Source organism: Lithobates pipiens, unplaced genomic scaffold (genome assembly GCF_037356315.1).
Source record: "Lithobates pipiens isolate NorthernLeopardFrog02 unplaced genomic scaffold, aLitPip1_a1.2 Scaffold_22, whole genome shotgun sequence".
NCBI lineage: Eukaryota > Metazoa > Chordata > Amphibia > Anura > Ranidae > Lithobates > Lithobates pipiens.
Window position 1 is genome coordinate 191,812,708 of NW_027507784.1, and position 24,397 is coordinate 191,837,104.

At 42.0% G+C, this 24,397-nt stretch overlaps 1 protein-coding gene across 5 annotated transcripts in view; it reads right to left on the bottom strand.

Moving 5' to 3' along the window:
• Positions 1–24,397, bottom strand: part of MYO1B (myosin IB) — a 420,293-nt gene that overhangs the window by 363,428 nt on the left and 32,468 nt on the right. Inside the window, exon 1 of one of the 5 annotated variants that reach the window (XM_077448747.1) lies at positions 14,938–15,039. The exons of the other annotated variants lie outside the window; for them this stretch is intronic. The gene's annotated coding sequence lies outside the window, so the exon portion shown is untranslated. Of the gene's footprint in view, positions 1–14,937; positions 15,040–24,397 lie in introns of those variants that run through there. 5 annotated transcript variants of the gene reach the window in all.

Sequence of the window (24,397 nt, forward strand, 5' to 3'; positions counted from 1 at the left end):
CTCCCAAGATGCTGCAAAGCTATTTTAAGCCCCACACTCTCCCACTCATTACACATATGGGACACAAGTTGCAGCAGATGGGCTCCTACGCTCTGCACACACCACAGTGGCGCCTCTGTTCGGCAATCCCCTGTTCCACCCTTGTATACATCCTGACAGAATTGGATGGTGGGTGAACAAGCGATTACACCATATAGGTGACTATCTTGACCACAGGGAATGTCCCTCATCACACTTTGTGGGCAGCTTGGAGATGCAACCCACAGAATTTCCACAAATGTTGCACTTTAATTCATTACAAAAAGTCTCTGATCTAACAGTACACACCATGTTTGAAAACAGGTGCATGTAGGACACGTCTCGGGGGGGGGGGGGGGGGGGGAATGTTTCTCTATGCTCTACATACTGTTCACCAGCCCCCTCTCTATGCTCTACATACTGTTCACCAGCCCCCTCTAAATTTTCTTACCAGGTAGCGCGGGAGAGGGATCTGGGCATAGCCCCCTAGGCAGAGGACTGGCGCAAATTGAGTTCACAAATCCACAAAGGTATCCTTAATTTTGCCCTGATTGAGCCAGGATACAAAGTACATGCTAGATGGTACTTGGTGTCAGCTCGCCTGTACAAAATGTATCTGGAAGCTTCACCCTCCTGCTTCAGGGGTTGTGGCCAGGCGGGCACACCACTGCACATATGGTGGACATGCCCCGAGATTCACCGCTTTTGGATAAGGGTTCACCCATTCATATTTTCAGTCTCAATGGTTAATATTGTCCAGGATGCTAGTGTCGCCCTTCTGAACAAACCAGTGAAAAACCGTACCTCAACATACCCAAAACACAAATTCATTTTATGTTCCTAGCTGCAAAAATTGTCATTGCCACAACATGGAAAAAGTCCTGTTATAGACGCAGCAATGATGAAATGCAAACCTACGTGGATCACGTTGAATGAAAAGATAGTGAGTGTTCTACATGACAAACAATCCTTTTGATAAAATATGGTCCCCCTGGCTTGCCTACCTGCAGGTTCCTAATACACAGAGATATTTTTCTAGCTCTCAGATGGATTTTCTTCCTCCTTATTCCATTTCCTTCTTTTCGTTTCCCCTCGCTGTTCTTTGCCAATCTTGGCATCATGTGCTTATAGCCCTTTTTTGTAACCCAGACTCTCCTGAGCATATTTTGGGGAATATGATCTCATATGGTATAGCTGCGGTGATAGTTGCAAGTGCCTTAATAAATCGCACAATATGAGCAAGAGACAATATTTTGCCATCAATACTATTTCATTGTGATTAAGTTATAATAATTCTAAGCTTCAAGTCCATGATCTTTTGTATATATAGAGATACTTCATCGGGAGGGTTAACCGGATGGTAACTCTTCTGCATTTAGGTTTTTCGAACGCTCTAGTAGTAGTCTATAATAAGTTCTGCCTTAAACACAAGTTTATGTATATTAGAGGGCCCCATGGCGGACCTTACCTATATGCTATGGCCTTCATCGGTTTCTACCAAGCCTTGTATTTAAGTTTCCCTGTAACATGCTTGGAGCAGACAAGGATTGTTCCCTGCTCCGTTAATTGATCCCTTTTATTTATTTTTTTAAATTTTTTTTACTTGTTTTCCAAAAACCCAAAAAAAAAACGCGATTAAAACACAGAAAATAGAGTAAAAACCTATAAATACGCCCAGGCTTAAGCTGGGTCAAACTGCTAAATTCTGAACAAGATTTACAGTCGTTATAGCATATGATGACTGTATTTTACATTTGCATTGTAGAAACTTTGCATAGCACATGCCATTTGCATTCCAGCTGCCTGTTATCCTCAAACCTTTGTTAACCTTTCTTCAGTTTTATTCTAGATCCCAAGAACTAAACCTAGGCTCAACAATGCCACAATGAGGCCTTGTGTATTCACTGGTGATTTTTGCATTGGATGCCAGCAGAATCAGGTAGGAACTTTACCCATATATTCATCAAAATGTTACTTGTCCGTGTGCTACACAACTTTACATAATAGAGCTGCACTATTTTAGCTATTTACTGTGTAAATATCTCGCAGGAGGGTTGCAGCTTTATTAAGATTTATTTTTAGCGCGGTTCTTTTTTTTAATTATAATAAATTTACATAATGCATTACATAGAGTGCCATGCAGTCTCTCTCTCGCTGTCTCTGCCATTCTGGAGGACAAGCTACCCAAATTCAAAAAAATCTGAGACCCTTGGAGCACCCATCTCACAGGGATGGCCTCATCAGATCTGAGGCCAACCTCTTAGTGCCCCAGGAGAGGCTCATCGTCTCATTTCCCTTTCTTCATCTCTTACTCCTTTCTCTTCTTCCCCCATTCGTCTCATTTCCCTTTCTTCATCTCTTACTCCTTTCTCTTCTTCCCCCATTGCTCTTTCAGACTTATTAAACATTTTGGTAGTTTGGGGAGCAACGTAGGACTGCTGGTCGGCCACCATTGGTCCCACTCCTCATTTTGCAGGCTGTGCATTTAAAACACACAGACCAGCTACCGTGATCGATTCATGGCTGAGATGACCCCTCGTCTTACATGGGAGCTCCCCTCCAGTCGCGCAGTTTCTCTTTGGAGGATGCATCTTCTGTTCTTCAGAATTATAGTCATAGCCCAAAATTGCATTATACCAGTTCCTTAGGGACTAATGATGCATGTCACTAATGTTATCATGTACCAGTATTTTTCTATGCTGTATTGTATCGTTTTATATCTGTATGGTTTACAACCTTAATAAAAGCGATTGGAAATGAAAAAGTGCAATTATAGATAAGAGTACGCTGTGGGTTACATTCATTATTCAAACGCAAGACTTTATAGTCAGGTCGATACCAATCTAACCAGTGTATAGTTTGGTCAGAGTAAAATTTGGTATATGTAGTTATAATTTTGTGATACTTTTGTTTTCCTATAAAACTTACAATATTTGCTTTGAAAATCAACACGCCAACAGTATTTAGCATAGACTATGATGTGAAATACTAAAGCTATTTATTAGTGCATTATCCTTGCATGGTTTCCAGTTTTCATTTTCAGGGTTATAAGCATCCTGCACATTAACCTTTTGTCCTCTTTCCCAATTTAAAAAGGTAAGCCTTGTAGGTTTATAGATGCCCTACCCACCCAATAACCTTTACTTTCCCACCTAGTAAATACATCAAGACATTTACCCTACGATATTGTAACCTGACCAACAATCAATTCTAGAAATTATTTAGAGCTATGTATAAAATATTGGTGCTATGGTTAAGTCAACTGGTGGTGAATAACCAGTAAAGGGTTAGACCAGGAAATGGATGGTGTGGGCATGTGCACATGTCGTGGATTTGGCTTAAAAAGGAGGACAAACCACATTCTTTTTACAAAAATCATGGAAAATTTACCAAGAGTTCTACACCTGTTATTACCAAGTCTTCCAGCCAGCCTGAAGGTTACCCCATATAGGTTTTCTCAAAAAGATTACTTCTTTACAGCCCAGGCATAGCTTGGGTTTACTTTTAGATTTTTGCTGTATTCAGCAGGTAATGTATTCTTATACAGTTGTATGCAAAATTTAGGAACCCCTGACAATTTCCATGATTGTCATTTATAAATATTTGGGTGTTTGGATCAGCAATTTAATTTTGAGCTATCAAATAACTGAAGGACACAGTAATATTTCAGTAGTGAAATGAGGTTTATTGGATTAACAGAAAATGCACAATATGCATCAAAACTAAATTAAATTAGACAGGTGCATAAATTTGGGCACCCTAACAGAAAAATCACATCAATATTTAGTAGAGCTGCCTTTAGCCTCTAGACGCTCCCTATAGCCTATAATGAGTGTCTGGATTCTGGATGAACGTATTTTGGACTATTCCTCCTTATAAAACATCTCCAGTTCAGTTATGTTTGATGGTTGCAAAGCATGGATACAGATGTTCAAGGATATTCAGGTCTGGGGACTGGGATGGCCATTCCAGAATATTGTACCTCTGCATAAATGCCCAAGTAGATTTTGAGCAGTGTTTTGGGTGGTTGTCTTGTTGAAATATCCAGCCCCGGTGTAACGTCAACCTTGTGACGGATTCCTCAACATTGTTCTCAAGAATCTGCTGATATTGAGTGGAACCAACTGACAGCTTATAGGTCTGTGATAACTTTTTGTAGCCTTCCCCTAAACCATAATGTATTACAATCTTTGTTTTCAGGTCATTTGAGAGTTGTTGTGAAGCCCTCATGTTGCCACTCTTCAGAGGAGAGTCAAAGAACAACAACTTGCAATTGGCCACCTCAAATACCTTTTCTGATGATTGGCTGCACCTGTCTATGAAGTTCAAGGCTTAATGAGCTCACCAAACCAATTGTGTGTTTCAATTAATCAGTGCCAAGCAGTTGCAGGTATTCAAATAAAAAAATAAAAAGAAAGACGACAAGAGAGCCCACATTTTATGCACCTGTCTAATTTAGTTTTGATGCATATTTCCCATTTTCTGTTAATCCAATAAACCTCATTTCAGTACTGAAATATTACTGCGTCCTTAAGTTATTTAACCACTTGAGATCCGCGCTATAGCCAAATGACGGCTACAGTGCAGATCTCCTTTTCCGGGACGACGTCAATAGACGTCGTCCCACGCACGAGCGCCCTGCGCGCACCCTGAGGGGCGCGCGCGGCGCGCTCTGTGATCGGCGAGTCTACGAGACTCGCCTGATCACCGATCCGTGCAAGGGGTCGATCCCGACCCCTTATCACGTGATCAGCTGTCAGCCAATGACAGCTGATCATGTGATATAACGGAGCCGGTAATCGGCTATTATTCCTCCTCGCGCTGACAGCGCGAGGAGAGGAAAAAAAAGCCGACCGCCGGCGGCCGTGAGCCCTGTTAGTGACCACCTGCCCCCTGCCAGTGCCACAATAGAAAAAATAAAGGGCCCCCCGTCAGTGCCACCCAGCAGTGCCCACAGTGCCCACAGTGCCACCCAGCAGTGCCCACAATCTGCCTCAACATAGGTGCTGCACCCCAGTGCCACATATCCGTGCCCATCAGTGTCATCTACCAGTGCCCAGCAGTGCCACCTATCAGAGCCACCTATCAGTGCCCATCAGTCCCATCTACCAGTGGTACCCATCAGTGCCCATCCGTGCCACCCACCCATGCCACCTTATCTGTGCCCATCTTTGCCCATCAGTGCCGCCTTATCTGTGCCCATCGGTGCCGCCTTAACTATGCCTATCAGTGCCCACCAGTGCAGCCCATCAGTGCCCACCAGTGCAGCCCATCAGTGCCCACCAGTGCAGCCCATCAGTGCCCACCAGTGCAGCCCATCAGTGCCCACCAGTGCAGCCCATCAGTGCCCACCAATGCAGCCCATCAGTGCCCACCAATGCAGCCCATCAGTGCCCACCAATGCAGCCTATCAGTGCCGCCTCATCAGCGCACTTCAATGAAGGAGAAAAATTACCCTTTTTTTTTTTTTATGCATCTTTTTTTGTTTGTTTAGCAAAAAATAAAACTCCGAGCTGTAATTAAATACCACCAAAAGAAAGCTCTATTTGTGGCAAAAAAATGATAAAAATTTCATTTGGGTACAGTGTTGTATGCCCGCGCAATTGTCATTTAAAGTGCATCAGCGCTGAAAGCTGAAAATTGGTCTGGGACTGAGGGGGGTTTAAGTGCCCAGTAAGCAAGTGGTTAATAGCACAAAATTAAATTGCTGATCCAATCACCCAAATATTTATAAAAGACAATCATGGAAATTGTCAGGGGTTCCTAAACTTTTGGATACAACTGTATCAATTGTAATATATCTGCTGTCTTTAATTTTACATCAAGAATTGTTGCTTTCATTTCCCACAATTTATTAGATAAACTTGCAGAATGAAAATACATTTAACCTCTGTTTTTCATTCACCAGTCAGGGAACAGTGCAACTTGAATCTTTTATTCAGATAAAAGATATGAGCGATGTTACATCCCATGGAAAATGGCATTAAGCCAGAAGTTGTTTCTGATTTTGTGAAACTGCAATTTCTTACATTCCACAGAAAATGTTGCCTTATTGTACCGACTTGTACTATTTCAGTGCAGATATGTGGCGCTCCGTGAGTTTTTATCACACATGGAATATAGTGTGTGATACAAGTGTGTGTAGATTTATTTTTATTTTATACCCTGACAATACTCATCTTTTCTGACTATTTTTCACAAGTCTTTTTTATTTTGCTAGGGTCAGTGTCACTACCGGTAGCATGAGGCGAAACCTGGACCCTATAGTTTGCACAGGCAGTCCAACTCCTCCAGGATGGCACATCAATACGTGCCATTGCTAGAAGGTTTCCTGTGTGTCAAGAGCATGATGGAGATTCCAGGAGACAGGCAGTTACTCTAGGAGAGCTGGACAGGGCCATAGAAGGTCCTTAACCCAGGACCATTATCTGCTCCTTTGTGCAAAGAGGAACAGGATGAGCACTGCCCGAGCCCTACAAAATGACCTCCAGCAGGTCACCGATGTGAATATATCTGTCCAACAGGGTGGATATAAATCAATGATATAAAAAATAATTTTTTTTTGATTTTTATCAAATTTATTTTAATAAAATGCTTTTGGAGTAAAAATCTATCTAAAGATCGTTTTCTATTTAAGATACATTAATCATTTCGTTTATGCATGAAATGGAGTTTAGTTATATAGCATGAAGGCTGTATATTCTGCAATATTTACATTTTTGGTAAAGTCATTCAATTAATCCAAGCGCTGCAAGCTAGATAACATGCACATGCACTAAATTATTCCATTCACACAATTTCACAGTAACCATGAGATAAAACAAAGTTCAGGAATATTCCTTTATCCCATTGTTTTGCAAATCTATGTAAACTATAAACTGCATGAATTAATTGGTTCTGATATCGCTGTTTTACTAGCCTGACAGCTTATAACTCAAAATAGAAAATCTTCATTTTGTTTGCAAATATTAAAGATTCTAACTACCAGCAAGAATAAGTCCTTACATTTAATCACTTAAGGACCGAGCCTCTGAGATTTGTTGTTTACAAGTTAAAAACTTTTTTTTGCTAGAAAATTACTTAGAACCCCCAAACATTATAAAAACAAATTTCTAACACCCTAGAAAAAAAATGGTTGTTGCAATACTTTGTCACACTGTATTTGCGCAGCGGTCTTACAAGCGCTTTTTTTTGGGAAAAAAATATACTTTTTTGAATTAAAAAAATAAGATAAATGTACAGTTAACCCATTTTTTTTTTATTTTGTGAAAGATAATGCTGCGCCGAGTAAATTGATACCCAGCATGTCCCACTTCAAAATTGCATCCGCTTGTGGAATGGTGACAAAGGTTTACCCTTAAGAATCTCCATAGGTGATGTTTAATTCTACAGGTTGCATGTTTTAAGTGACAGAGGAGGTTCAGGGCTAGAATTATTGCTCTTGCTCCACCGATTGCGGAAATACCTCACGTGTGGTTTGAACACCATTTTCATATGCGAGCGGTACTCATGTATTCGTTCGCTTCATGCACACAAGCTCGTCGGGACTGGGCTCGTTTGAAACATTTTTTTTTTCTTATTTTACCTTTTAATTTTTACACCGTTTAAAAAAAAAATAAAAAATGTGTCACTTTTATTCCTATTACAAGAAATTTAAACATCCCTTGTAATAGAAAAAAAGAAGAATGACAGGATCCCTTAAATACGAGATCTGCGGTCAAAAAGACCTTAGATCTCATATTTAGACTAAAACGCAAGAAAAAAAAAAATGGCCCTTTAGGAGCTATGGGCACAAATTTTGATGTCGCTTCCGCCCTGCAATGATATGGAGATGGGTGGGGGCCATCTTCCCCACACTCGTCTCCATGTAAGGCCACAGGAAGGATCCGATAGCCTCCTCCGCTACTGACAGCTCCGGTTAGCGGCGGAGGGGACCAGAGAGCCGCAGGAGGGGGGCCCTCCCCCGCAGCTGATAAAAGTGATCTTGCTGCAAATCCACTGCAGACGGTGCATCACTGTCTCATCACCAGCTGTCCCATTAAAAGTGAATGGGGCTGTCAGTGAGTTAACAGCGGGTCAGAGGAGGAGCCGCTGCAGGACAGAGACAATAGTTGTGCTTTCAAAATGGTGATTCAAATCGAGTAGTTTAAAATCAAGCCTTTTTTACTAGCGATTTAACTCAATTTAAATCGTGATTTAAATCAACTTGATTTAAAACAAATCCACCCTGCTGACCAAACAATCAGAAAGACTACATGAGGGTGGTCTGAGGGCCGGGGTGTCCTCTAGTGGGCTCTGTGCTCACTGCCCAGCACTGTGGAGCTCGATTGGCATTTGCCAACGAACACCAGAATTGGCAGGTCCACCACTGGTGCCCTGTGCTTTTCACAAATGAGAGCAGGTTCACCCTGAGCACATGTGACAGATGTGAAAGGGTCTGGAGAAGCAGTGGAAAATGTTATGCTGCCTGTAGTTCCTGGAGGATAAAGGAATGGATACCATTGAATGGTCATCACGCTCGCCTGACCTATATCCATTAGAACACCTCTGAGACATGATGTTTTGGTCCATCCGACACCGCCAGGTTGCACCTCAGTGATGCTCTGGTCCAGATCTGAAAGGAAATACCCCAGGACACCATCTGTCGTCTCATGAGGAGCATGCCCTAACGTTGTCAGGTACAAGCACGCCAGGGGCCATACAAACTACCGAGTACCATTTTGAGTTGCTGCAATGACATTTCAGCAAAATGGACTAGCCTGCTGTGTAATTTTTTCACTTTGATTTTCAGGGTGTCTTTGAATTGAGTCCTCTGTAGGTTGATAATTTTCATTTCCATCAAATGATGTTGCATCCTTTCATTCTTAATACTTTACGCAGTCCATATCAGTATAGAACTCCAGCATATTTTTTTCCCCATGGAGATCTCATGTGTTTTCAAATAAATAATTTTTTTTATATATAAATATATAATATTGTGTCATTTAATTTTATTACACAACTTAATTTCTAAAATTTGAGATAGATATATATATATATATATATATATATATATATAGCAAGGGTTGTTATTGACATGGTGAAAATATCAATAGCACCATTTTAGAAATCTATCTAGATGCTTTTTTTTTTTACCCACTGTGTATATAAAATAAATATCACACACACTTGTATGTATCACACGCTATATTCCATGTGTGATAAAAACTCTCGGAGCGCCACATATCTTCACTGAAACAGTACAAGTCAGTCCAAAAGGCAACATTTTCTGTGGAATGTAAGAAATTGCAGTTTTACAAAATCAGAAACAACTTCTGGCTTAATGCCATTTTCCATGGGATGTAACATCGCTCATATCTTTTATCTGAATAAAAGATTCAAGTTGCACTGTTCCCTGACTGGTGTATGAAAAACAGAGGTTAAATGTATTTTTATTCTGCAAGTTTATCTCAAATTGTGGGAAATTAAAGCAACAATTCTTGATGTCAAATATATACACACACAATCTCCCAAATGCAAGTGCATCCCTCGAATTTTTGTAAATATTTTATTATATCTTTTTGTTTGACAACACTGAAGAAATTACACTTTGCTACAATGTAAAGTAGCGAGTGTACAGCTTGTATAACAGTGTAAATTTGCTGTTCCCTAAAAAGAACTCAACACACATTCATTAATGTCTAAACCGCTGGCAACAAAAGTGAGTACCCCTATAAGTGAAAATGTCCAAATTGGGCCCAATTAGCAATTTTCCCTCCCCAGTGTCATGTGACTCATTAGTGTTACAAGGTCTCAGGTGTGAATGGGGAGCAGGTGTGGTAAATTTGGTGTTATCACTCTCACTCTCTCATACTGGTTGGTCACTGGAAGTTCAACATGGAACCTCACGGCAAAGAACTCTCCGAGGATCTGAAAAAAAAAAAAAAAAGAACTGTTGCTCTACATAAAGATGGCATAGGCAAGTGATGACGAGCCTTGGCACCCCAGATGTTTTGGAACTACATTTCCCATGATGCTCATACACTCCACAGTGTAGTGGAGCATCATGGGAAATGTAGTTCCAAAACAGCTGGGGTGCCAAGGTTCGCCATCACTGGCCTAGGCTATAAAAAGATTGCCAAGACCCTAACCCTGAGCTGCAGCACAGTGGCCAAGACCATAAAGCGGTTTAACAGGGCAGGTTCCACTCAGAACAGGCCTTACCATGGTCGACCAAATCTGTTGAGTGGACTTGCTCAGCGTCATATCCAGAGGTTGTCTTTAGGATATAGACACATGATTCCTGCCAGCATTGCTACAGAGGTTAAAGGGATGGGAGATGGGGGGGGGGGGGACGTGTCAGCATGTTAGTGCTCAGATCATACACTGCACACTGCATCAAATTGGTCCGACTATCATCCCAGAAGGAAGCCTCTTCTAAAGATTATGCACAAGAAAGCCAGCAAACAGTTTGCTGAAGACAAGCAGACTAAGGACTTGGATTACTGGAACCATGTCCTGTGGTCTGATGAGAACAAAAACGTATTTGGTTCAGAAGGTGTCAAGCGGTGTGACGGCAATCAGGTGAGGAGCACATAGACAAGTGTGTCTTGCCAACAGTCAAGCATGGTGGTGGGAGTGCCATGGTCTTCTGGGGCTGCCGTCACTGGGGAGCTACTGTTCATTGAGGGAACCATGACCGCCAACATGTACTGCGATACTGAAGCAGAGCATGATCCCCTCCCTTCAGAGCAGTATTCCAACATAACGACCGCAAACACACCTCCAAGACAACCACTGCCTTGCTAAAGAAGCTCAGGGTAAAGGTGATAGATTGGCCAAGCATGTCTCCAGCCCTAAACCCTATTAAGCATCCTCAAACGAAGGTGGAGGAGCGCAAGGTCGCTAACATGCACCAGCTCCGTGATATCATCATGGGGGAGTGGAAGAGGACTCTACTGGCAACCTGTGAAGCTGTGGTGAACTTCATGCCCAAGAGGGTTAAGGCAGTGCTGGAAAATAGTGGTGGCCACACAAAATATTGATACTTTGGGCCCAATTTGGACATTTTCACTTAGGGGTGTACTCACTTTTGTTGCCATCAGTTTAGACATTAATGGCTGTGTGTTGCGTTATTTTGAGGGGACAGCAAATTTACACTGTTATTCAAGCTGTGCAATCACTACTGTAGATTGTAGCAAAGTGTAATTTCTTCAGTGTTGTCACGTGACAACACATCATATTTACAAAAATGTGAGGGAGATACTGTGTAAAATATAAATAAATATATATATATCACACACAGCGAATAAAAAAAAGCATCTAGATAAATAGATTTCTAAAAAGGTGCTATTGACATGAAATTTTCACCACATGTCAATGCCTTGCGATCCATATATACAAAGAAAACAAATAAATTCATAAATTACGTTTTTGTAATAAAATTAAATGACACAAGGAAACAGTATTGAAATCCACCCACATCATGTTATTGCCAAACAAATAATATACATTTCATCCAATATATATATATATATATATATATTTAGATTTGTTTGGACAATTTAAAACAGTTTATTGATATCTATTTTTACTCTGTATTGCAGTCATGTGACAGTTGTAGATATTGATAAAGGTACTGAGATTATTTTTTATTATGAAAATAATTACAGCGCTATCATCCATCTACAGAAAAATAAGTGATAAAGTAAATTAAACTGCGTGTGTTTCGCATTAATTGAAGTTTGAGTATGTCCAAAAAGCTAGTAAATACTGAACTCAATTTTTTTTTTTATTTTTTTTTTTTTTTTACAACTAAATGCCCACTTTTTATTTTTATCAGGCCCACGATTATATCTACTCAAATTGGCTCCTGCTTTTTAAACACCTCAATACTGATCGCTTTGGGTGTCTGGTATCCTTCATTCTAGGAATCAGGAGGAGTGTTTGGACACTTAGACACTTTTGTGTATTTATTATCCAGTTTTATTCATTAGACACTAGTGCCGCAATCTTTTGTTGTTTTATATGTTGTTACACAAATGTTCTGTTGTGTGTTTGCCAGTTGCTTCTTCTTTTTTTGAATCATGATTATTTTTCACCTGCACAGTTAACTACATTTTATTTTATTTTATTTTATTTACTGAGTACTAAACTGTTGCTCACATATATTTTAAACCGTACCATATTGCATTGAATTTTTCCATGCTTTTATATGTTATAATAAAGCATTGTAAATTGTATCCTAGTTTGAAGACCCCTTGTTGCCTTTTAAGTCCCATATTTGGGGGTAACCGGTTTGTTACTGTATGCTTCTAGGGATGTTGGCAACAACTGTTTTTTTTTTTTTTTTTGTGGATATATCATTACAACCAAAAACACATTCTGCTACTCCTAAGTATGGCGATACCACATGTGAGACTTTCAGTGTTTGGACCGATTATGTATTGAACAAAGCCAGGCGACACCCTTCACTCTCATGCTCGGTTTACTAGATGGAGTGTGACCCCCTAATAAGAATGGTCAGCATGCGCGATTATAAAGCCAATCCAGCATCTGAGGCAGGCAGGGAGGTTCCTCTCAGAATGGCCACCAAAACAGCAATGAAGACTTACACACCAATTCCAGAACACCACCCACTTTTTCTGCCCACAGGAAGGGACAACTGTCTCAGAAGAGACGCATGTCCCTTAAAGAAGAACTTAAAATTAGTAACATCACTGGTTGGCGTGTCCTCTTTGATCAGCATTAATGAGAATTAAACTGTTGATTAGTCCTTCTTGGAGGAATAACAGGGAAAAGTAGCTTTGGAATGGTCCCCGGAGGCTCACTGGCTCAGTCTGGGGTTGCTTGTGTGGGGTAAAGGGTTTAACCAGTTCCCGTCTGCCGCACGCCGATGTACGTCGGCAGAATCACACGGGCAGGTATATTGGCGTACAGGTACGTCCATTTTTAAATGCCGCCCTGCTATCGCCTGCGGCGGCACGCTCGTGTGCCGGTCGGGGCCCCCGTGAGTTCTGTCGCGGGTCCCACGGATTCGATTGTCTCATAGGGCGGATGAATGGGGAGATGCCGTTGTAAACAGCATCTCCCCGTTCTGCCTAGCAACAAGTGACGCTGATCTCTGCTCCATGTGATTGGAGCAGAGATCAGTGTTCACTAACACAAAGCCCAGCCCCCCCAGTTAGTAACACGCCCCTAGGAACACTTAACCCCTACACTGCCACCCCCTGGTTAACCCCTTCACTGCCAGAGTCATTTACACAGTAATCAACGCATTTGTATAGCATTGATTGATGTATAAATGACAATTGTCCCAAAAATGTGTCAAAAATGTCCGATGTGTCCGCCACAATGTCGCAGTCACAATATAAAAAAATAAATAAAAATAAATCGCTGATCGCCGCCATTACTAGTTAAAAAAAAAATTATTAATAAAAATGCCATAAAACTATCCCCTATTTTGTAAACGCTATAACTTTTGCACAAACCAATCGCTTATTGCAATTTTTTTTTACCAAAAATATATGGAGAAGAATACATAGCCTAAACTGAGGGAAAAAAAAAAAAAAAAAAAAAGTGTTTTTTAAATATATTTTGGGGGATATTTATTATAACAAAAATTAAAAAATAATGCGTTTTTTTTTAAAATTGTCGCTCTATTTTTGTTTATAGCGCAAAAAATAAAAACCACAGGGGTGATCTATTTGTGGGGGGGAAAAAGGACATCAATTTTGTTTGGGAGCCACGTCGCACGACCGCGCAATTGTCAGTTAAAGCGACGCAGTGCCGAATCGCAAAAAGTGGTCTGGTCTTAAGCCAGCAAAATGGTCCGGTCTGAAAGTGGTTAAAGCAGGTGGGGAGGAGGCAATACAATTACTTCTCACTGCCTGTCAAATGCTCTCTAAAGAGTGATCCAAACATGGATGGTTCTTCAGAGAGCAGTGCACATAAAATGATTACAAATTTTTTTTTAGAAGAATCATAATTACAGATGCCATATCGCTTTTACATTGGCACACATTAAAATCAATAGTACAGAAAACCTAAAGAGAAAAGGTGCCGACAGTCATTACACTCAAAGACATATGCTATTGTTAACAGCTCTGAAAGGAAATCTTTCCTATCTGCCCAAGAGAATTTTAAATTCATTCACCAACATAAAATTATATGAGACAGATAATACAAAAAACAAATATTGCAGAAGGCCCACTATGAGATTTTTGTAGTAGTTATGCCCTAAAGGCACAAAATCATAACATGCGGAATATGATCTGTTTAAATAAACCAAAAATATTTACTGAAACATTGTAGTCAAAAAAAATAAAAAATTCAAAAAATTACAAATGGATTATAGATAGCTCAGCGCTCACGTCTGTGTACCCTTTTGGACCAGAAATCTTTTTTTTAAGCTTTAGCTAAATGGCTATCGATCAGCAATCACATTACACTGAAATATATATATATATATATATATATATATATATATATATATATATATATATATATATATATATATATATATATATATATATATATCAGTGTAATGTAATTTCAGTACAAAACACAGTATTATCTTTGTAATATTGTATTGAAAAAAAATATTTTATTTACTATGAAATCTATAGACAAAAGTCATAAATTGTTTTGCCACTGTTCGTTTTAAAAGGCTTTCCAACCCATCCTTACTCCATCAAAAAAAAAAGATTTTTAAAGTTTTGGCTGGACATAAATCTCAATGAAAATAATTACTAGAAGGTCAGAAAAATGTATCCATTTAGCAACAGACTAAAGGAATAGAAAATGACTTAATTATATGCATGCCTAAACATATCGCTAATACATCGCTCATGCAACCATTTGTCAACTGTCAAAATATAAAAGCCTAAACTGTAGAATAATGTTAACCCAATGTTTTAAAATATCAGGAAATGTACTTACCCCCAAAGAATAAAATTGTCCATGTCCACACTCTTCAAAGATTTCTATATACTGGCAGCAGGCTTCCGATAATCAGTTCAAATAACTGTCCTTCAGGTCACTCACCCGCCCTGCCCATGAACCTCAGGTCAATGCTAAAACAGATTTGCAGGTACCTGGCAAAACCTATAAACATGGTGCACCAGTTTGTATAGTCAGACCAAAGGGCTGTACACTACATAAAACCCATTGAAAACTAAATAATACGAGTGGTGTGACCCCCCATGGTCTTTTGAATGCTTCAGTATTTTTTACTTTGATGTTTTAAAATGGATTTACACTGGATGCAAAAAGGCTACACACCCCTGTAAAAATGCCAGGATAAAATATTTCTGAAGTTTTTCCACATTTAAAGCAGAAGTAAAAAAAAAAAAAAAAAAAAAAAAATCTGGTGTCCCTGCACGTTAATAGCATAATGTGCCAGTATGCATCGCACACTAGCACGTTATGAAATAGACTTGCCGGAAAAAACAAAGCCCTCCAAGAGGCACACTGTCACTGCTGACAGGTCTTGCTTCCAACTACAACCCGGTCTTCCTTCCAGGTTTGCCAGCTCCGGCCATGCACACGGGAGTTATGCCCGCAGCATAGAGCTCTGAATTAATGGCACATTCACTGATGACCCTGGCTGCAAAACAAGTGAATATCTCCTAAACAGCGAATGTTTAGGAGATGCTTATATTATCTACAGGGAAGCTTTTGTTATAAGCTTACCTGTGTGGAAAGGTCACAAAACAGACTTTACTACTGCTTTAATATGACCTATAAAATGCACAATTTAATTAAAAAGGTTGTGCTATATTTTCTCTACTTGTTGATAACCATCTTTACTGCAACACATGGTATATGTAATGGCTTGGAAACTTACCCTTCCAACAATGAGATCCCTTTGTTGTTTTTTAAGCTCTTTGACCATGGCTTGTGCTGTATGAGGCAACTGGGTAAGGTCCCATGCGCATGGCCATCCTAATTCACCAATGTTTACTCAGAAACTTGTTGATAGAAAGTCCCAGAGTAGAAAAACTGTAAAGACTAGGGTTGTACCAATACTAGCATCAGTGCCGATATCCAGAGGCGGCTCTAGGATTTGTGAAGCCTTAGGCAAAACTTACACATGAGGCCCCAACCACGCCCATAATGGGAAAAAAAATTCAAGCAATAAAAGTGGCTGAAAAAGATGGACAGATCTAGCACACAGTTCATCTGCACCCCTTCCGTGGCACCCTCCTCACCCATCAGACATATGCAGCCATTAAAACATCTGGTGCCCAGCAAGGTGGCAACCCCTCTAAGAATTTCTTGTGTCTTGGGAGAATGGGGAGGGGGAGTCATTCCACATCCACAGAGGAAGTAGAGTGGGGGGATCCCAACACAGTCCAGGGGGAGCAAGAGAGGGGGAGCGAAAGAGAGGGGAGGGGAAGTGAGAGGGGGAGCAAGAGATTGTGAGCGATAGGGGGAGGGAAAGAGAGAGAGAGGGAGGGGAGCAAGACATTGTGAGTGAGAGGGGGAGGGAGAGTGGGTGAGCGAGAGGGAGGGAGAGGGGGGTGAGAGAGGGGTAGAGAAAGGGTGCACAAAAGGGGAGAGAGGTGGAGAGAAGAGAGTAGAGGAGGGGGAGGGAGGGAGGGGGGAGGAAAAGGAGAGAGCGAGAGAGAGGGGGAGGGAAGAGAGAGAGAGGAGGAGGGAAAAGGGGGGGAGGGAGAGAGGGAAGGAGTAAGAGAGAGGAGTGGGGTGGGGGGCGGAAAGTGCTGGGGGGTGGGGGCCAGAGAGGGGTGGGGGTGGAGAGTGCTGGGGGCCAGAGAGTGCTGGAGGTTGGGGGGCGGAAAGTGCTGGGGGGTGGGGGCTAGAGAGTGGTGGTGGGGGCCAGAGAGTGCTGGGGGGTGGGGGCCAGAGAGTGCTGGGGCCGGAGAGTGCTGGGGCCGGAGAGTGCTGGGGGCGGAGAGTGCTGGGGGCGGAGAGTGCTGGGGGCGGAGAGTGCTGGGGGCGGAGAGTGCTGGGGGAGAGCTTGAGAGGGGAGGCAGAAAGAATTGGAGAGCAGGGGGTTCTGGCGAAATGGGGGCAGAGCCAGGAAGGACAAGGATGGGCTGGAGACCAGGAGGGGCGGAGCCAGGGAGCAAAAGGAGGACCCCAAGAGCAGGAGGGGTGGAACAAGGGAGCACAAGGAGGGGCGGAGCCAGGGAGCACAAGGAGGGGCTGGAGAGCAGGAGGGACGGAGCCAGTGAGCACACGGAGGGGCTGGAGAGAAGGAGGAGTGGAGCCAGGGATCGCATGGAGGGGCGGAGCCAGGTAGCACAAGGAGGGGCTGGAGAGTACGGGGGATGCAGAAAAAGTTAGATAGGAGGAGCGGTGGGGAGACTGAACATAGTGGAATTGATTTTTCCATATTATTCCATGCAGCCACTGAATGATCACTTCTCCTCTTCTCCTCCCTGCAGACATTCAGCGGCTGCAGGAGTAATATGGAAAAATCAATTCCACTATGTGCAGTCTCCCCACCGCTCCTCCTATTCAGGCCCACAGGGAGGCTGCACGGCACAGGCACTCACCTTCTCCACGGTCGGCCAGGCAGCATAAGAGTTCCTCCCTCTTCACACTCATAGGGCAGCTCAGCTGGATAGTTTCAGCAACCCCGCCCCCTCCGACTGCAGAACCAAATAGGAGGCAGGTGTGGAGAAGTCTGGTGAGCGGCACAGGCTAAAGGAGAAGAGTGCGGGTCCAACATGGACATGCCATCCACATGCCTTGGAGCCGGGTCTGTCATCCAGCCGCTGCGCCACCTAGAGGCCTCTACTGTCCCGCTCCCCGCACTTGCTGCCACCGGACTGGGATGAGACCTTGATAACAGTGATTGATCACAAGCAAAATAGTCGATTGCGAGGCCCCTGTGACTACGGGGCCTTAGGCGATCGCCTAATTTGCCTAATTAGAGAGCCGCCTCTGCCGATATCGAGCATTTGCACAAGTACTTGGTCTGATGCCTAATCCGATACCTGGGCAGTCAGGGGTGACCAGTGCAGCAGTGGGGGGGGGGGGGGGGGGGGAGTTGCAAGCACCAATCTCCTTGTATAGATTTTAATAAAGCAGCTGACAGCCGTTTCTCCTCCTTTCCCCCCTCCCACTCCTGCAGCTTTCAGCTGCTTTACTGAAATCTATACAGGGAGATCCGTGCTTTTAACTACCGATCACCCCTGACTGTCCCCTGTGTCCACCTCCGTGTTCTCCATGCCAATTCGCCCCCCCACCTCCCCGTGCTGCTCCCCCAGTCCCCCTCCGTGCCCCCCCCCTTCTCTGTCCTCCAGTCCCCCTTGTTCCGAATCTGTGATGGAGGGCGGAGGAAGGAGCCAGTAAATCTGTCATTTACCTACTCCTTCCTTTTCTGAAGGCAGAGAGTCATTGACTCTGTCCATTCATAACTAAGCATTGTAAACTGTATTTACGATGCTTCAGTTAATGAATAGAGAGGAGCTGCTGTCTCCCATACATTCATTACAGTGAAGCTAAGGCTACAGAGAAAGGGACTGGGGAATCTGTGTGCTCAGTCCCTTTCTGTGTCAAAGGGGAAATATCAAGGGTCTGATTAGACCCCTGATATCTCACCAAACCCCCCAACAAGGTTGATTAAAAAAAAAAAAATGTAAAATTTGTAATAAAAGCAAGAAAAAAAAAAAAAAAAAAACACACACACATACATACACAGCGTCCACTCCCCCCTTCCCCAAAAAGAAAGCATTGTAAAAAACCATTAAAATAAAAAACTACTGACAGTCCATGCCTCATCAGTGCTGCATATTAGTGTATCGGTAAGCAGAATCGGCGAGTACAAGGGTGCAACCCTAGTAAAGACCTTGAGTAATAATGAGTATAGACATGTAAAAGGTGCATATGAACTAGTAAAATTCTTGTTGTAATATACATTTAAGAGAGCGCGAGCAACACACACTTGCGTGTGTAATTTACTGCACTCAAATGTAGAATTTTCTATATTTTTTTTTACAGCTCTGTACTCACCGTATTACTGATCTTTACTCAGATGTGTGCATTGTTCCATAGGCAAAAATGCATCTAATTCCAAGTCTGTAAAAAACGTGGCATTTTTAACTACCATTTTAACTGGCAAGAGGCCTAATGGCCCATACGCACGATCAGAAAATCGTACAAAAATTACCGTTTTCGAATCGACCCTACAATAATCTGATCATTAGCACACAGCTGATCACGACAGATCAGACATTATTCAAGGGAAAAACATCTAGTATGATACCAGATCATACAATTTTCGTTGTACAGTTGTCGTCCAAAAATACAATACATTACATCACTTCCGAATTTGTATTCGCTCGTATGAAAAGTTTTCATAACCGCTTAAATTTTCTATACGAGATAAGCATTAAAAAAAAAAAGGGGGGGGGGGGGGGGGTCATTCATCTAATAATCTCATCGTGTGTACCAGCCACTGCTGTCAGAAAAATCCTACTAGAACAGCAGTTAAACTAATGGGCCTAATCAGTCATTTTTATTGATGGCAGCTGTGTACTGACACTATTTAACATCAGTTTTTAACCACTTCAATACAGGGCACTTTCGCCCCCTTCAATCCCAGCCCAATTTTCAGCTTTCATCGCTCTAGCGCTTTCAGTGACAATTGCGCGGTCATGCTACACTGTACCCAAATGACATTTTTATCATTTTGTTTGCACAAATAGAGCTTTATTTTGGTGGTATTTATTCACGGCTCAGTTTTTAATTTTTTGCGATATAAGCGCAAAAAAGCGGAAATTTGGAAAAAAAACATTATTTTCTTTTTTCTATTTTAAAAGAAATCCAATAAAATCAAAATTTGTCATAAATTTAAGCCAAAATGTATTCTGCTACATGTTTTTGGTAAAAAAAATTCCGTTAAGTGTATAATAATTGGTTTGTGTGATCACGGACATATGTATGCAAATGATCATGTACATATGTGTGCAGGTGATCACGTATATACATGTGCAGATAATCATTGGAACATGTGATTTTAGTGGGACATATGTGGGGGACATGTTTTTATTATTAGGGACATGTGTTTTTATTATTTGGGGACATGTATGTTTTGGGGACATGTATGTTTTGGGGACATATGTGGGGACTGTGTTTATACTGGGTGGTGTGTTGTGTATTACACTAGACTGGTGATCAGTGAGTAAAAAGCTGTAAAAAACAGCTCATACTCACTGATCATCAGCCGGCTGCAGCGATCTGCTCTCCTCTCCTCAGCGATGACTTCTGTGTGAGGAGAGGAGGAGCTGATTGCCTAGCAACCGGCTGTTTGTTTACATCACATGACGGCCGCGATTGGACACGGCCATCGTGTCATCAGGAGGGCCAATCAGAGAGCCCTCCTGCCGATCTGAGATGCCCCGTGTCCAGGTGACACGGGCGCATCGGGATCGCGCCGCTGCGCGGGCATGTGCGTGATCCCGCTCCTTCTGATGGACGTTCCTGAACGTCCTATCAGAAGTAGACGGCTCCCACCCGGCCGTATATGTGCATTGGCCGGGTGGGAAGTGGTTAAATGCAAATCATTCATTCTGAACACCGCTACATCCCGAATTATAAAAGTATGTGTACAGCTATGCAACCACATTTTTTATTTTATTTTTTGCTACTTAACAATTTCAGTTTGTTTTTAAATAAAAAGGTAAAAAAAAAATTCTTAAGTGATTTATCTTGATCTAATTTTTTTTTACATCTGAAAAATCTGTCATTTTTACAGGGGTGTGTGGACTGTTTATATCCACTGTAGCTTGGGCAATAGCAGTATAAAGAATGTAAATCTTTATATAGCCTGTAAGCAGCACAAATATGAGAGAATTTATTTTCAAATGGCCCAAAAATAGGCAGTGATCACTAGCAGTAGCATGTCTGCAGTCTGTCTTCACTGCAGAGCCATCTTTAATATTGATTGGACCCTGGGTAAACATTTTATGTTCTGCAGAAATTTAGATCAACGTGTGGCTGTTCCCGTTTGACATATGTTGATCTGCCACAGCGGCTCAGTGTATTCTGACAGCAGCAGGAGCTGCTGTCAGAATACAATGTCCCACAGGGGGAGACTTCCTCCATCCACCTCTTCTGTGGTATGTGCAGCCTGATGTAACATTGTCTTAAAGATCTGCCTGCTGTATGTAGCAATGTGATGTACATGTAATAATTTGGTTTTAGTCTTAAGAATTAAGAAAATATATACAAAACCACTATACCATACAGTCGTGGCCAAAGGTTTTGAGAAGGACTCAAATATTAATTTTCAGAGTCTGCTGCTTCAGCATTTTTAGATCTTTTTGTCAGATGTTACTATGGTATACTGAAGTATAGTACAAGCAATTCATAAGTGTCAAAGGCTTTTATTGACAATCACATTAAGTTTATGCAAAGTCAATATTTGCAGTGCTGACCCTTCTTTTTCAAGACCTCTGCAATTTGCCCTGGCATGCTGTCAATCAACTTCTGGGCCACATCCTGCCTGATGGCAGCCCATTCTTGCAGAATCAATGCTTGGAGTTTGTCAGATTTTCTTTGTTCACCCACCTCTTGAGGATTGACCACAAGTTCTTAATGGGATTAAGGTCTGGGGAGTTTCCTGGCCATGGACCCAAAATTTTGATGTTTTGTTCCCCAAGCCACTTTTGCCTTATAGTGGTGCTGTACAGTACATCATGTTGGAATAGGCATTTTTCATCACCAAACTGTTCTTGGACAGTTGGGAGAAGTTGCTCTCGGAGGATGTTTTTGGAACATTATTTATTCATGGCAAAATTGTGAGTGAGCCCACTCCCTTCGCAACCCCACACATCAATGGTCTCAGGATGGTTCACTGTTGGCATGACACAGGACTGATGGTAGCACTCACCTTTTCTTCTATGAACCAGGTTTTTTTCCAGATTCCCCAAGTAATAGAGGAAAGGGGATTCATCAGAGAAAAAAAATATATATTTTACCCCAGTCCTCAGCAATCCAAACCCTGTACCTTTTGCAGAATAGCAGTCTGTCCCTGGTGTTTTTCTTGGGAAGAAGTGGCTTCTTTGCTGCCCTTTTTGACACCAGGCCATCCTCCAAAAGTCTTTGCCTAAATGTGCGTGCAGATACACTCACACCAGCCTGCTGCCATTCCTGAGCAAGCTCTGCTCTGGTGGTGCCTCGATCCCACAGCTTAATCAACTGTAGGAGACAGTCCTGCTGCTTTATGGACTTTCTTGGGCACCCTGAAGCCTTCTTCACAATAATTTAAATCTTTCTTTGAAGAAGTTCTTGATGATCCCATAAATGGTTGATTTAGGTGCAATCTTAGTAGCAGCAATATCCTTGCCGGTTATCTTTTTGTGCAAAGCAATGATGACTGCACAGGTTTCCTTGCAGGTAACCATGGTTACCAGTGGAAGAACAATGATTTCAAGCACCACCCTCCTTTTAAAGCTTCCAGACTGTTATTCTAACTCAATCAGCATTACAGAGTGATGTCCCACCTTGTTCTCATCAACACTTGTGTTATAAAATAATCACCGATGTGTCAGCTGGTCACACTGATGGTGTGACTGGTTTCCACTGCCCTGCCACAGCTTTTATGGCAGGGCAGTGGAAATGTTTTTTTATGGGATTAAGGTAATTTTCATGGCAAAGAGGGGCACTTCAATTAATTGCAATTCATCTGATCACTCTTCATAACTTTCTGTAGTATATGAAAATTGCAATAATAAAAACTGAGGCAGCAGACTGTGAAAATTAATATTTGTGTCATTTTTAAAATGTTTGGCCATGGCTGTACATTTTTTTAATCTGTTCAAAAGTTAGTGATTGCAAAAACGCCCTTTTTGAGTTGGGCTGAATAATACATTCCTGACATGTCACAATGTACTGTACAGCACCAGTATTACTTAAAAAAAGAAACTACCATTTCTTATTATAAAGCAGTCTTTGAATGCCTGTCATCTGACTGTGCCTAGGCCTGAGGGGTGCTGTCTGGGAGAATGATGTCATTTCCTTAACCTTCCCCAGCCCTGCAGTACATTGTAAATGATGTGTGCAAGTCTTGTGTACACAGACAAGGATAGAAAAGATACCAAGACATCAGCTTTTTATAATCAGGTCATGTGTTAACCAACACCTTAGCCCAGGAAGTAGATGCTGACCTTAGAAATAGCATCTGCCTTCTGGAGACAAAGGAACATAAAAGCTTTATCAGGAAGTCTACTGTCATAACCAATTGCCTTGCTCAGATGTTCTCAAAACTGTTGCAGTCATTCCAATATTGCCATGCTATGACTTGTTATCAGCAGCTGTACAATAAACCAAATTAAAACGATCTTCAATAATGATATGAACTGTAGTGAATTAAGTAAAACTCAGTCAGGACCGGTTCACACTATTGTAGCGCAAGAACCCTGCAAATCAACTGCTGGTTCCCTCATCGCACCCGGCACGCACGGCAGTTCACACTGCCATATGCAAATTGCTGCGGAGTGCCACTATATGTTAACGACACCCCCATTTCAGCTTGCATATCGCACTGCGAATTGACAGTTTGGACATGAATAGAATTGCATATGTGTGATCACGCATGTGATCCGATTCTGGCCCGAACAGAAGAAAGGGTCCTGTGCGTGTTTGCACCGAATGCGGTGCTATATCAGCTATACTGTATGGCTGACATCGCACCCGCACAGACACGGCATGTAATGTGAACAGCAGTGTGCTGTAAATTACATGTGATCGCAATTAGGGCTGAAACAATTAATGGATATTATGGATAATAATTTATAATGAAAATCGTTGTCAACGATTTTCATTATCGATTAGTTGGTCTGCACCATGCGATCCGCAGAGCAGGCCGCGGCCTTTTCTAAGGCTTCGGCCTAGCTCCGGAGCTGGTGGCCATCTTGGTATACCCGGCGGCGGCGAGCTGCGCGCTGACGTCACCCCCAGCGCAGCGTTCAGCCTGTGTCAGTCCAAGTGAAGGAATTCTGGAGGAGGCACGCTGGATGCCTTGCCTGCCCTCATTCAAAACTTCTTTTATGCAGGTACCACTACATTTATTACCTAATCTAACCTTATAACTAACTACTATCTATTAGATAGTAGTTAGTCATTATCTAATCCTATCTAAGCCTTTCCACTTGCTCGGCACAGCCACATTGTTGATTTAAATAAAAGGTACAACACTATCTCTCCCCCCCCCAATAAAACGCAGCTTATTACAAGCATAAAAACATAGCATATCACTGACGATTTGCGCCAATAGGCATCCCGGGACTCATCACGGCGGTCTGTTTGGAGGAACTTTGATCGGTAGGGAGCTTGGCGCAAATCATCAGTGATATGCTGACTATGTTTTTATGCTTGTAATAAGCTGCATTTTATTGGGGGGGAGATAGTGTTATACCTTTTATTT